Genomic DNA, 11,229 nt, shown 5'->3' on the forward strand with positions numbered 1-11,229 from the left:
TGACTCTTAGTTTTGGCTCAGGTCATGATCTTGTGGCTCCTGAGTTCCTGTCTTGAATCGGGCTCCACGCTGACAGTGCAGAGCCTGCTTGGGATTCTCTCTCTCTCCTTCTCTCTCTGCCCCTCCCCACTCTCTCTCTCAAAATAAATAAATAAACTTGAAAAAAAAAAAATAAAGTCAACCAAATTTAAGTGGATTTTGAATAATAGGTCACCCCAAAACAAGAACTTACTACAGGAAAGAAAAAATTGCTCATAATTCCACATCGAAAGCCAAACCCTGTGGACACCTTGGTTTACTCCCTTCAGCCTTTTTTTTTTCTTTTTAAATCTGAGCAAGGTTTTAGGAGATGAACCACCAGACTTGACTTATCGATCGCCTACAGTTGACTGACTGTGGGTTGCTTTTAATCTTTCACCATAGTCTACATGTTGTGAGGAACATCCTGTCACTGAGCCATTTTACATGTCTTTAATTATTTCCTTGAGCTAAATTCCTAACAGTAGAATCACTGGGATGAAAGGCCTTTTGATGATGGGGGGGGGGGGGGCGGGTGGGGTGGATGAAGAGAAACCATGTTGAGATCCAAACCCTTCTGTGAGTCGAGGAGCATGCTGAGTGAGAAAGTGACAACCCCCATCTTTTTCTTTAGGGATCGATCAGTTTTACAGGCATCCTGGCACCCTTGCTTTCCTCTCTACTAATGTTCTGGCCCAACACCAAGCTTCTGAGACCTCTAGGATAGGTTTTCTAAAGGCAGTATGCTCAAGAAAAATAAATAAATAAATAAATAAATAAATAAATAAATAAATAAATAGCTGCCAGTGTATCTCTAGCTGGGACCGAGGATTCCAGAGCTAAGTCTCTCCTGATTCTCCTCCACCCGATTCCACCCCCCCTCCTCGGTTGATGGAACTGTGCACTTGGGCATATGTGATTGACTGTGGTATTAAGAAAATATGTATGACACAATGTTTTTTAGCTTTTTCCAAAGATATTTATATCACACAAATGGCATGTTGGGTCTTTTTTTTTCCTCCTCTCAACCACTAAGACTGAATAAATCAATTGTCCTAATCAAGCTAATGGAGAGGATGTGGACTGGAAAGGTAGGTGGGAGGGGGCTCTTTGCCTGAGCCTGCTGCCTCCTCATCAGGGGGGGCCCTGGTAAAGCTGCTTTCAGGTCTCTGGGCCTCTGTTTCCCTGTCTTGGAGATGGGCATGGGGTTATCTGACCGCTAGTGACTTCACAGGATAACAAGAGCATCGGAAGCATTTGGAGTTCCTTGGAAGAAAGTAGCTGCATGAATTTTTAATCCTCAATTTTCAGCTCTTTGGAGCTGTGTGTAGGAGCGGAGCTGTAAACACAGAGAACTTACCACTACATTCTAGTTTATAAGGTTTTTTGTGTGTTGTTTTTTTTTTTTTTTTTGTCTCGCACAATCCCACAGATCTGACCTTACGAACAACTCAGAATGTGGGGGGAAATGCAGTTTGTTGTGGTCGTTGTTATTACATAAAAATTAATGGCTTGGCAAACACAGGGATCACCCTGTCATGCTGAGGTCATGTTTACACCAAGTAAATATATTTCAAGTTCCTAAACCTTCAGCAGCACTACAGGGCAGAACTGAACACAATTCCCAAGCAAGACTCAGAATCCCGTGCCAGAGTCGCTATGGCTCTGAAGGGAGACGTTACTGTGTGCTCTTCCTGTAGCCAGAACCCCCTCAGTCTCCAGATGCCTTATGGACAAAGCAGGGTTTTTCAGTCCCTGACTTACAGAGGCCTGCTTACTCACTGAAGAGTGAAAAACAGAAAAGAGAAACTCATAAGGACATAGGACCCAAGCTCAGATCTCATTCATTGTTCATCCTTCCACTCACCATATATTTACTGAGCAACCTAGAATATCCGAGGGACCGTGCTAAGTGCTGGGGAAGCACTGGACGGCAAAGGCAGAACTGTCCCGGCCTGGGGAGAGGTTGTGGTCAAGCCGAGAAGATGGACGTTGACCAGTAAACACACAAGGAGATGCAAAATTACAACTGAATGGGGGACAACAAACGGAAGGCTGTGTCCTCAGAGGGGAGTCAGATCTAGCCTTGGAGGTAAGGGAAGGCAGAAGTCACCCGCATACGCAAAGGCCCCTCTTAAGAGACAGTGGCACCTTTGAGGGTATGATGGGCCAGAGCTGAAAAGTGAGGGAAGAGACCTAAAAGATGGAGTGAGGATACCCACTGGGATGGGAGGAAGAAAAAAAAAAAAAAAAAGGAAAACAGCAAGAGCCAGCCAGAAATTGGAAAAACTGGAACCCCAGTGCTCTGCTAGTGAAGAATGCAAAATGGCGCGGTTGCATGTAAAATGGAAAACAGTCTGGCATTTACTCGACAGGTTAAACAGAATTACCGCACGACCCGGCATTTCCATGCCGAAGTGTATACCCCCTGAAATTAGAAGCAGATGTTCACACAAAAACTGGTACACAAATTTCAGAGAGGCACCATTCGTAAGAGCCAAGGGTTGGAAACAACCCTGACGTTCACCAGCGGATAAACAAAAGGTGATACACGCATGCAATGGAATAGTCTTCAACCACACACACAAGGATGAAGCACTGATATGCTACCACACGGATGAACGCGGAGAACATGGTGCTGAGGGAAAGAGTAAGTCATAAAAAGCCACAGATGGTAGGGTTCTGTTTATATGAAATGTCCAGGATAAGCAAATCCATAGAGACAGAAAGCAGATTGGTGCCCAGAGATGGGGCAGAATGGGGTGCAGGGGAGGGGGGCGGGGAGGCAGAATGGGGGGTGACCCCTAATGGGTAAGGAGTTTTGGTTTGGGGTGATGAAAATGTTCTGGAGTAAATAGTTCTGACGGATGTACAACAATATGGATCTATTTAATGTCACTGAGTCACACACTTCAGAATGGTTAAGAGGTAAATTTTATGTTATGTGTATTTAATAATAATAATAATGATAATAATAATAATAATATGGTGCTAGGGAGGGAGGGCCAGCCAGCTGGTGAGGGAGCTGGATAATGTGTTAATACTGAGGACAATCAATAGACCATCCTGGCTGCAGGTGGGGAAGGAATGGAAGTGAGCAACACGTGGCGGGGGGGGGGGGGGGGGGGGGGGGAGTGGGGGGGGGCAGTGGTCCTGGAGAGAGATGATTTGGACCAGGGGGCACAGTGCTGGTGGAGAAGAGTGGGCAGATCCGAGTGATATATAGCAAGAGCGTTATTGAGGGCACGCCAAATAGACCTACTCTGTCCCCTCATATACATTTGTGCACTTATTTATGGAGCTTGGAGGAAAGTCTATGTCCTCGCAGGGATGCTGGGAAGCATGCGCGGAGAAGACCCTTGGATTCAACTTTTTATTCTTCTCGCTGCCAGACCTGGAGCAAAGAACTTCATGTCTTTGTGTTTCAGGTTTCCCCCCTGTAAAATCAGGACCCTAAGGCCTACTTTATAGATCGCTGTGTAGAGATGGGAAGGGATAAGCATATACAGCACCTGCCCTAGCTAATCTTCTGGAATTCTTGGGAGACCCACATGAGCTGCTAACCTTTCCAAGAACACAGATCACCTAGGGAAGCAGCCCACACTGCTGGGGCTGAAGTCACAGTTTGGGGAGGCAGGTCCCTTGAAGAGATTCTCCAAAAGCGGTGATTTTATAATCTCAAAGGTAATAGATTACAGTTGTTAAGGCTATGATAAAAAGGCAGAGGACTCTAGGAAACGGCGTAGCGTAGATGAAAAGCGAAGTCCCCCCAGAACGTTACCGGCTTTCTTCTGCCCTTGCCCCGCCCCCTGCGGAGCAGCCCCGCCCCCAGCTAAGCCCCACCCGGACCCCGCCCCCGATGTTAGCGCGGGCTACGCCCCCTCAACTCCGAGCTCCCTAGGTTGGAGGTTCCCACCTGCGCGAAGCATTTGGTACCCAGGTGGGAATGGAGGGCATTTGATGGGCGGAGATGGGAGGGCTGGAAATTGACAGGGTGAGAATTGGGGAGACTAATCCCTCCCCCTCCGGTCCCCGCTCTTCACTCACCCCCTGGTTGAGGGCCTGGGCCTTTGCATAATGTAAGTACTTATTTAATGCAAGCCCCAGCTCCAGAGTTCTTCATTTGTCTTTCTGTCCTTCACATGCCAATGTGCTTCCGCCTCTTGTCTGTCTAGGTTGACGCGCCTGGAGAGGAGGGTGCTTCCCAACGGCTCCTGTTCGACCCCCAACCCCGGGCCAAGGGCACGGAGAGAAGCTGGGGCGGGGGACCAGCGGGAGGAGAGAGAGCACACCATATGACAGGCTTCTGGAAACAGATCCCATGCCAACTTGGATTCTGTCCTTCTCTCCAATAAAAGGAACTTTTCGCTTGTGTGTGTGTGTGTGTGTGTGTGTGTGTTTCAAACACCCTCTAAAATTTTTTATTTAAAGAGACTGGTTCCTAGCCATCTGATTGGAGGCATCGCAGTGCAGAAGCGAAGCTGAGTCCGGCGCGTGCTGGCGCGCGCGCGCGCGCGCGCGCGCACACACACACACACACACACACACACCCTCCTCCCGAGGTTTTCCCGAATGTATCTACTCCGGTTACAACTAGACGCGGCCCCTCCCCCACCTCGCCTTTCCCCTTCCTCCCCTCGATCTTGGGAGGAGCATTCTCTGTGTCTTCCCAAGTCCCCGAGGGGGACCTTCTATGGTGGAGTGGGGGTGGAGGGTCCTACGACGAAGACCAGAAAGAACAAATTAGATAATCAAAAGAATTATAGTAATTGCTTTCACTTTCCCCGATCCCGCTCTGCGGATGCTCTCCCCCGCCCCTTCCCTGGCTTTCTGTCTGTCGGGAATACTCGGTCTTTCCGATCCCCACCCCTCCCCCAGACTCCTCCTCTCCTCTCCCCTCGCTCGCGCGTTCCCTCTCTTCCTCCGTTTTCTGGTGTGCTGGAACGTTCAGCGGAATATGATGAATGATCACCTGTCACGGCTTGTTTATTATAATGCAGGCAATCAATTACACATCCCCAACGCTGGCCGGCCCGCAGGAAATTTATATGCTCAGCACAAACCAATGTGAAAATGGAATCTCATTTGCCAAATGTCTTTCTCCCCGTACAGCGCGATGATTACAGTCTGTGTTTGTTTCAACAGTCGCGTACAACTGACAGTGCCATCATTTACTGCCTGGCTCAGGTCACGTTACTCTAAGGCTTTATTTATTGTGTTACGATGGCCAGCACAGGAAAAGGACAAGGGTGTCTGTCAGGGATGCCACCATGTTAAAAAGTGGGCGGGCCGGGCCGGTTCCCGGCGGCGGGCGACACTGCAGTCTCAGCCCCTGCCCTGGGCTCTGCCTCCCCAGGCCTGCTCCCCCAGCATCCTTCAGCGGGGGCTTCTGGGCCCCCTGGGGGGAGGCAGCTCTGGGTGTCAGACGCTCCACAGGTTCCGGGGCTCAGATCCGAGGGACCAGCGTTGGAATTCCGGGTCTGCTACTGCCTAAGTTGTGTGTGACCCGGGATTCACCCTCCTTATCTGGAAAATGGGAGTTTTAATACCCTCCTGGCAGAAACACTGTGATGTCTGCGATATCAGAGGTGTGGATAAATGTTAGTGCTGGTGACTTCAGATCCGGCTCTGGCCGGCCTAAGGCCCACCCATCCAGAGGCAGGGAGGAGAGGTCCCAGTCCTCTTCTTTCTGAGACTCGGCTGTCTCAAGATCTTAAGTTTCCCTTCCGGGTGGAGTTTTGCACTTTTGTTTCCTCTGCAGGGGACACATTGTGTGGTTTGGGGAAAATAAAATGATCACTTTTGCTCTACTTCCGTCGCTATCATCGTAAAAGTACGCATGGCAATCCCAGCCCGGCCAGCTGTGTGACCTCAGGCAGGCTGGTCCCTTCACCTCTCCGAGCCTTGCATTCCTGCCTTGCGAAGTGAAGAGTAACTTCTCAACTATCCGCCCCTGTCTTGCTGGCGGGGATCCAGAGGGTCCATGGGTGTAGACGGGGTCGTGCAACCTGAGCATGCGCTGGTCACCTCTTCCCATGGGGAGTTCTGGTTGGTCTTAGAGGTTTTGCTGCATAAAGGGCTGACCCAAATTTGTAGCACTCGCAGTACTCCACATAAAGTAGGAGATCAGTAATGAGGGACAGGCAGGGTCTCACAGGTGTCTTCAACTGCTCTCATGTTGTATCGTTCTTTATTATTTTGTGTATTCATTTAATGGCTGTTCCCAGCATATAGTTTCTATTTGGCACATCCTAAAGGAATCAGTAAATGTTCGTGGCGTTAATGGATGGATGGATGGATAGATGGATGGGTGGATGGATGGATGGCTACTTAAATAAATTCATCACGAGGAAAGAAGGAAATTCATCACGGGCAAAGAAATAAATTCATCACTGTTGTGAAAGGGATGGGCCCTGGTGAAGGAATAGTTCCCACTCCTGATCTCACGGAATCAGGCTATTCTACACATGCCCAGCCTTGTGTGGGTGCCCAGCGTGATACATACTACACGTATTCAGACAATGCCCACTGGTGACAGATCACACGCACATCCTTCTGGCTACTCCTACTCACCCCTCACACCAACATCCCCTGGACAAACTTCCCACCATCCTTGCATCCCATGTTGCCTTGAAATCTCCGTGCTTCCCTAAATGATGGGCTCCTCACGGACAGGCAGCTAGACCTCATCCCCAAAATGCCTAGCAAGGTGGCTGCTGAAAACAGATGCTTTTCAGTCAATCAGGGAAGATGATCTTTTCTATACGCTGATGTATGGAATACGACTTAGAATTCCATTAAACCATGCCGCGTCAGGGGAAAAAATGATGCAGGTTCGTATTTAAAAAGCAAAAAAATTAACAGCTGCCTCATATATTTCGGTCAAATGCTTTGGATTTGTAGAAGGGATTTCTTTCTATAAATATAATTATTAGTCGCCATGATTATAGTAATAACGGGGGCGGGGGTGGCACAGAGCTCTGCCTGCCCAGCAGGGTGGGCTCTCGGTAGAGCTGGGTATTCCCTCTGCTGACTTGCTTCACTAGTTGACTAACAGACCTTATTCCCTGGCCGAGCCGATTCATATGCGACCAATCAAGTACTGTGGGGTCCTGGGGGAAAAGCAGCCTGTGTTTGCTGCTGCTTTGACAGTTGAGGCTCCAAGAGGGGCTGGCAAACAATGGGAAATGAAACATTTGAGTGGTTGCAAAAAATTCCGTGGGAAATCCCCCCTGGTGATATTTATGTGCCATGGCTGTGACAAGGGGGGCTGGGGGCTTTCGATTTCAAGGGTTCTTGAGCAGACCACAATGGTGCTCTGAGACGGCATTCCCCGGGAACAGCTCTCCGGAGCCACAGAAGGCCAGTCTGTCTGTCCAGGGAATACTGGGCCACATGCATGATGTTGGTTATGAACTGCAATGGATTGTCAGGAGCTCACCCACAGCTGTGGGGCTCAGGCCTCTGAACCTGAACCTTCTGCTGTAAAACAAATTCAGCTTAACTGCTCCCCTAGATTTTCCCTAGCCTCAAGAGCCTGGGGGCTTATATAACTGGGGGCTGCCCTCAGGCTCAGCCCCGCCTCCCGAATTGTGGGAACCTTAGCCCCCTGCAGACCACTCCCATCTAATTGAAAAAGCCAAAATCAGGGCATCATGCACTCCCCATGGCATTTTTTCCGGGTAATGTGTGACCTTCTTCATTCCCATTTGTAATGGACATTTATTTGTCTGTTGCTCCCCCCACTCCCACCCTTATTAAGAGAATAAAGTGGACTGATATTAACCAGTGTTTGCTTTGCCTTCCCTAGAACTGAGACATATTCAAGACTGCCCACTGTTGCTAATGTCCTGCTGCTGCTGTGATATATGTGTTTATAGATCAGCTTAAAGGTGAGGTTTATAGCTTCTTAGAGACACTTAGGGGGTAAGAAAACCGAAACTTCTGGGGATAAATAACTTGCCTGTGGGTATCGGTTGGTCCTGAGGTTTCAGTTGCAAAATGAAAAGCTCCTATCTAAAATGGACTTAAGCCAGATCCAAGGTGTATTGGATTGTTTAACTGAGAAGAAAGAGTTTTATTAGCTTCAGGCACGGCTGGATCTAGGCCCTCAGTGAAGTCTTCAAGAATTTGCTTCTCTTTGGCTCTTTGGCTCTGTTTTTCCCTGTATTGGGTTCATTTTTTATTTTTTTAATATTTCTTTAATGTTTATGTATTTTCGAGAGAGAGAAGAGCAGGGGAGGGGCGGGGGGGGGGGGTACAGAGGATCCGAAGCAGGCTCCATGCTGACAGCAGAGAGCCTTATGCAGGGCTCGAACTCACGAACCTTGAGATCATGACCTGAGCCAAAGTCGGACACTTAACCAACTGAGCCACCCAGGCCCCCCTGGTTTTGTTTTTAGATGGGCTCTCTCCAGCCTTTTACATTTTCCTGAAGTCAAATCCAAGCTTTTTCCTTGGATGAGGGTTAGGTCCGGTGCCGTCTGATAGGTCCAGCTGCCCGTTGCTAAATCAATGACTATGGCAAGGGGGACAGAATGATCTGATTGCCCAGGCCCCAGTCATGTGCTCCCTGCCCAAGCACAGCCAAACCACATGCATGCAGCAAGACTGAATGGGTCCCCAGTGAATACTGGACGCTTTTACCAGAAGGAGGAATGAACACTGTCTGGGCAGGAAGACCTGATGTCCTATACTCCCATGTCACGCTGTCAGGAAGGGGCAGGCCAATCTGCCCTCTACCTTCTCCATGCTGCGGGAGACCACCTCGAGGACCCCCTAATGCTCTAGCCCTCCCTGGGACTCCAGCTCAATCCTGCCGCGTGAATTCATGCTGGTCGGCAGTTTTCAAAATGTGCATCTTGGGAACTTGCGGGAGGGAGGAAGAGAGTGGAGGGGAGGCAAAGAGGATGGGTGATAGAACTCAGAGGCTGTGCCTACAGGACCCCTCCTTCTGCCCCTATTTCAACCACGCGGCAATCAATTCTTGTGTCCGTTCGTACCTTCCGTTCCCTTGTACGCTCTCATTTCAAGAAACAGCTCCTCGTATTTTTAAGGCTTGAAAATCAAGTGATTTTTCCACAACGCTTGCCCTCTCACTCATTCATAAATGAGGAACAACAGCTCAGAAGGAGGCAGGAACTTGACCAAGGCCATGCAGCAGGACAGTGCAGAGCAAGTCCGAGAAATCACGCCTCTGGATGCCCACCATCTCCCGCCCTTCCCACCTGCAGGGCTGCAGGTGGGTTAGAGATCTGTGGGCTGAGACCACCACATGCACCCCCGCCACACAGGGCTGATTTATTAGCCAAAGAGGCAGATCTTAACCCTAATGGAGCAGTTTCCAGAGCAGAGCAGAAAGAGGGAAGCTTTTTGAAGCTTTTTTTCTAGTCTCTGGGCACAGGCAGCCACGGGGGACTCACTTTGTAGGTAGGATCCTACCAGAAGGGAGAACAACAGCCAGATTCCTGCTACCCCCTCCTCATTCGGGGGGCTTACATCACCGTTCCAGAAGAACCTACGTGAGTAAGTCATGTGCTTCTGTTCAGGATGTTTACAAACAACTAACTGTTCTGCTTTGCGCTCCAGGGTCTGGGGAGCTGGTCTCCTGGCACCGGCCCTGCCCCATATTTCAAACACACCTTTGTGCAGCAAGGGCCACTGCTAATCATCAACTAACCCTTCTGAGTGCTTAGTTGTTCCCGGAACTGTGTGCTAAGTGCTTGACAGGTATCATGTCATTAAATCCTCCTATAGGTACTATTGTTACCCTCATTTTACAGGGGAGGAGACAGAGGTGCAGAGGGATGAATTAATTTCTTCAAGGTCCTCAGATAGCTTCAAACTCAGGCAATCAGAGTCAAGCGCATGAGCTCTTAGGTACCTTGCTACGCAGGACGCATGGCGAGTGCTTCGGACAAGGAAGAGGTAGACTGTCACCACACCGGCACACAGACAGACAGAAAGTTCCCTGCTTCCTTCATTCGGTCCCTTCCTTCTACCACCCAGGGGCTTCTGGTGGAGTCTGAGGAGCTCTGGGTTTCCCTTTTTCCTTTTCTCCCACACTCTCTTTCCCGTGGCTTCAGCAAACACGCACAGGGGATTCCAGGGAGAGAACTATTATATTACTGAGTGGGCACGGCTCATAAGGTGCCAGCGGAACACGGGTAAGTCAGGTACAGAGAGGCACGCGGTCTCATTACTTAGCCTACCTTGCAGCAGCTTATTGAATTAGTGCGATTCGTAACATCTTCAACTTGGATCTCCTCCAGGCCAGCCAGCTGGTGCATTCAGTACTACTCAGCTCGCCTTAACTCAATTAACTAAGCCGGGCTGAGCCGGGCTGAGCTGAACTCAACAAGTATTTCTTAAGCACTGAGCTGGCTGCAGGGGGAAAAAAAAAAAACAAAAAAAGAAAAAAAGAAAAAAAAAAAACCCAAAACACAAAACCAAAAAAAAACAAAGGAGGGTAAGGTGCAGACTCCACCAGACGCGGCCCTGACGGAGATGCCCTGCGTTCCCAATGGCACGATATGGCACCCTCACTTCTCAGGGCCACCTCCGCAGTGTCTCCCACGTCGGCACACGCCCCCGGGGTCGTGATGTGCTGCTTCCTATTTTTCTTTAAATAAACGAACTTTCCTTTAAGCAAACTAATTTCCTTCTTTAAGCTTCATGTTTAAAATTATTAAAACAAAAGTGATGACGTAAAATCAAGCATTTTGAAGGGGACGGTTCCGGGGGCGTTCGGTACCCCCACGGAGTTGTGAAACCACCACCCCCTCCGTCTCGTCGCCGAACATTTCCACCACCACCCACCCCCGAAATAAAACCCCACAGCCGTGAAGCAGTGTGTCCCCAACCCCACCTCCTCCAGCCCCTCACGGCCGCTAATCTACTCTTGGTCCCCGTGGGTCTGCCTGTGCTGATTCCACACAGATGGAACACACAGTGTGTGGCCTCTTGTCCTTGGCTTCTTTTACCCAGAATCATGTTTTCAGGGTCCATCCACGTGGGAGCATGTATCAGTATTTCATTGCTCTTTATGGACCAATGACATTCTACTGTATGGATAGACTACATCTCACTTACCCATTCATCTGCTGATGGGCATTTTGAGCCAATTCTGCCTTCTGGCTATTGCGAATAGTACTGATAAATAAGGGTATTTTATCTATTTATTTTATTGAGGTATCACTGACATAACATTGT

At 49.2% G+C, this 11,229-nt stretch overlaps 1 long non-coding RNA gene across 2 annotated transcripts; it reads left to right on the forward strand.

Moving 5' to 3' along the window:
* The first annotated feature begins 3,869 nt into the window (after positions 1-3,869).
* Positions 3,870-4,392, forward strand: LOC123588226. 2 transcript variants are annotated; one of them, XR_006707769.1, is made up of 2 exons: positions 3,870-3,958; positions 4,194-4,392. It is a non-coding gene; the product is annotated as an uncharacterized LOC123588226 (long non-coding RNA). The 2 variants fall into 2 exon arrangements; XR_006707768.1 differs by lacking the exon at positions 3,870-3,958 and adding an exon at positions 3,965-4,097.
* The last annotated feature ends 6,837 nt before the right edge of the window (positions 4,393-11,229 follow it).

Source organism: Leopardus geoffroyi, chromosome D3 (genome assembly GCF_018350155.1).
Source record: "Leopardus geoffroyi isolate Oge1 chromosome D3, O.geoffroyi_Oge1_pat1.0, whole genome shotgun sequence".
Classification (NCBI taxonomy): domain Eukaryota; kingdom Metazoa; phylum Chordata; class Mammalia; order Carnivora; family Felidae; genus Leopardus; species Leopardus geoffroyi.